Below are 3390 nucleotides of genomic sequence, written 5' to 3'. Positions count from 1 at the left end.
AATAAGATTTGCTTGAATGTTGTCTAGCTATCCGAGAAAACAGCGTCGTAGGCACCCTATATAAGACGATTGGGCAGGATGTCACACTTTCATTCTCTTCTAGTCCGAACTGCTTATCGTTCACGTTTCACTTCCGTACAAGGTTACGCTCCACACAAATACCTTCAGAAAAGACTTCTTAACACTTAAATTTAGGTTGGATGCAACATGTTCTTCTCTTCCAGAAACGATATTCTTGCTATTGCTAGTCTGAATTTTGTATCCTCTCTAATTCGTCCATTATCCGTTATTTTGCTGCCACAGTACTGAAATATATCAACTACTTTCAGTATCTCAGTTCCTAACCAAATTGTTTTAGCGTTCCCTGATTTAATTTGGCTAATTCTATAACCCGTGAATGACTTTTGTTGAACATCTCCTAGCCTCTTTTCAAGGCATCATCTGTTGCGTTACACTGATCTTCTAAGTCCTTTACCGTCTCTGAAAGATTTACAGTGCTATTTGCAAACCTGAACCGTAATTTCCTTCCCAGATTTCGTCTTGGTTTCCTTTACTGCTTGCTTGTTATATAGACTGAATAACACTGGGGATAGGCTACAATTCCGCCTCTCCCCATTCTCAATCACTGCTTTCCTTTCATGCTGACTCTTGTAACTGCAGTTTGGTTTCTGTACTGTAACCCTCCACCCGTCACTTACCTGGTTTTGGTGTGTGTTCATCCCAGGTAATTGACTAACAGATCAACAGAGAGTGCAAAACTGCCGCAATGTCGAATAACGCAAAGAAAGTAATAAGGCCCTGTAACTCCTGATTGAACTACGGTGGCAGTGTTTACATTTATTGATTCAGAATTGATCCCTTTTAATTAAAAAAAGGGTGCACATTGATTTTATATTCAGCTATTGAACACCAGATGCAAATATTGAACATAAAATTAATCAAGAAAGTGACTTGGGATTTCAACTACTTGATTGAAAACAGATCCAGTCGATTAGCACAGATTTATTTTAACTCACGACCTTCAATTATCACATTACATGACTGTCCTAACAGGCAATGGTAATAAATTGCGTTTGCGTGGAGTAAAGCGCAATAAATCAAAAGTAATTCCTATCGACTGACCCAGGCGTAATGCAAAGTGTGAGAAGAATTCTACAATACACGGCCCATGAAACCCTCATGGAAACTTTGCCGACGTGATCCAACAAATTAATCAGTGGCCAGAGCGGGCGCAATATCACCGAATACAGCGTGGCGGAGCGGTGTCGTTGTGCGGACGTCGGCCGACCTCGTGGTGCTGCAAGGCTGCGCTCGTCTATTCACTCCTAGCTATCTTGCTCAGTACATAGCTGAACCAAAGCTTCCTATCTCCAAGCTCAATCGTTCCATTTGTTAAGTCCTAAACTGCAGAGATGCTCACTCTTTCTCAGGCAAGCAGAGTAAAGAACGCCGCGTCCGCACTCTAGGCAAGCTGGGAACGGAAGACTGCTACAGGGACTTCTCCCAGTCCACTCTTCGCCTCGGTTTCCCCTCCAGCAAAATCACTTACGCCAACTGCAGCACAAGACGCGTTAATTATGCGTCGCTTCCCAGCACCGACCAATGCTTGCTCTGGGAAGTGAACAACTTCCCACAAAATTTCTCTTCCTCTCAACTTCTGCTATTTAGCTCCTCCCAGGCCACCCATCAAGGTTAGCGTCTGCACAAACACCAATTTTTCCGGAATTCTGACTCCCAGGAGAGTACTTCAAATTCCTTGATCCTATGATCCCATAGGAGGCCAGCATATTTCATTCTGTCGTTCTTCACCTGATTTACTTCAGACTCTGCGGACCGTGAATTCAGCGTGAAGTTGCTATAGGTACGAGCATGCATATTTTGACCTCTGTTGACTGCTCCACCATAGCTTTGCGCGGCTTTCTCGCATGTATCACTGAAAATGGGACGACGGACATTTATCAACAGCCGTACAAGTTCTCCATCTGCTTCCCAGTACACCAGCATGGGGTCAACCAACCCACTCACTGTCACTCATCTTAAGGCAGCTGGAGGCCGTGCCCCCTTACCACTTTCTCAGAGCCTGAGCTGCCCTAAGCTGCCTATTGTCACTTCCCTTCACCGCTCCCCCGCTGGCCACGGTCACTCGAATACTTCCCTGGGATAAACTAGCCTCCAGTAAATCGACGCGTTTCCACAAAGTTTTCATGTCGTGTGAATTACTTTAAAACCATCACCCGACGTTAATATATTCCAATACATCCATACTATACGCTCTAAAAGATGCATTGTACCTTGCCAGTCATTTTTGTTCAGCCCTACTGTTTGCTCAATGTGAGTTAGGTGATCTTTAATGACTTCATGTAAGGGGCATAGTTCTTGCCATCTCACAGTACAAATGGCAAATAACCTTTTGTTCTCTGTATTTTATTTCTAGCTTCAAAATTTCAAAGAGTTCGGTCCAGCCATTATTGTAAAAAGCTGTCTCTAAGATTACAAATGCTATACAGGGTGTTCGGAAATACCCGTTACTGACTTCTAGGACTTAAAAAAAAGAGAGGAGAGAGTACATAATATTTTGAGTAGGAACCCAAGTTCAGAAACCTACCGTTTCTATGTTAGAGCCGTTTGAAAATATGTTTGCTAGGTAGGTATACAACGTGATAGTCATGGTGGGGGCTGGTTACGTCGGATCGGCTGATGTCATTTGACATTTAGCCCGCCTCTCTGACCTTGTTAGAGCGTCATTCACGTCTCTGTGAGTGTTGGAGCAACGTGATTGAGTACACATTTGCAGAATACACTGACATGATGCTTCTGAGTGGTGAAGCTCGCGGTAATGAAAGAACTGCTAGTCGCCCCTATCAAAATATTTATGCATGACGTCTGACTCCATCGAATACCATTTTCACCACAATTTCACAACGGCTTCGAAAAAGTGTAGGTTAGCTTCACCGTCAGCAGGCGTGATTGTGGCGCTGCAAGAAAACGGCGCACACCCGAATTGGAGTAGACGGTACTGCACCACCTTGAAGAGAAACCGTCAAGGAGTACATGAACAATTTATTTGGCTATTAGTAAGTGGAATTGTCAAACAAATGGTGTACTGGGTAACGCCTAATGAGTGAAACCTTCCCGTCTCCTCTATACCTCTTTTGTTAATGATAACCTTCCCTTTTACAATAAACTATGAAACCTTTCCTTAGGATTTCTATCTCTTGCTTAATAATAACAAATGAAATCTTCCCTTTGAAATTTATCCCCTTTCTCAATCTTCGCATACAAATTTAATTGCTGCTTTTTTAAAAGTGATTTTCGGAGTATTTCGACGAAACATAGAATGTATCGTCGTCGTGTGGCCCTCAGTCGTTATCTGCAATAATCCAAAACTGT

This window comes from Schistocerca cancellata, chromosome 9 (genome assembly GCF_023864275.1).
Source record: "Schistocerca cancellata isolate TAMUIC-IGC-003103 chromosome 9, iqSchCanc2.1, whole genome shotgun sequence".
Classification (NCBI taxonomy): Eukaryota; Metazoa; Arthropoda; class Insecta; order Orthoptera; family Acrididae; genus Schistocerca; species Schistocerca cancellata.
Note: the sequence above shows the minus strand (reverse complement) of the source record.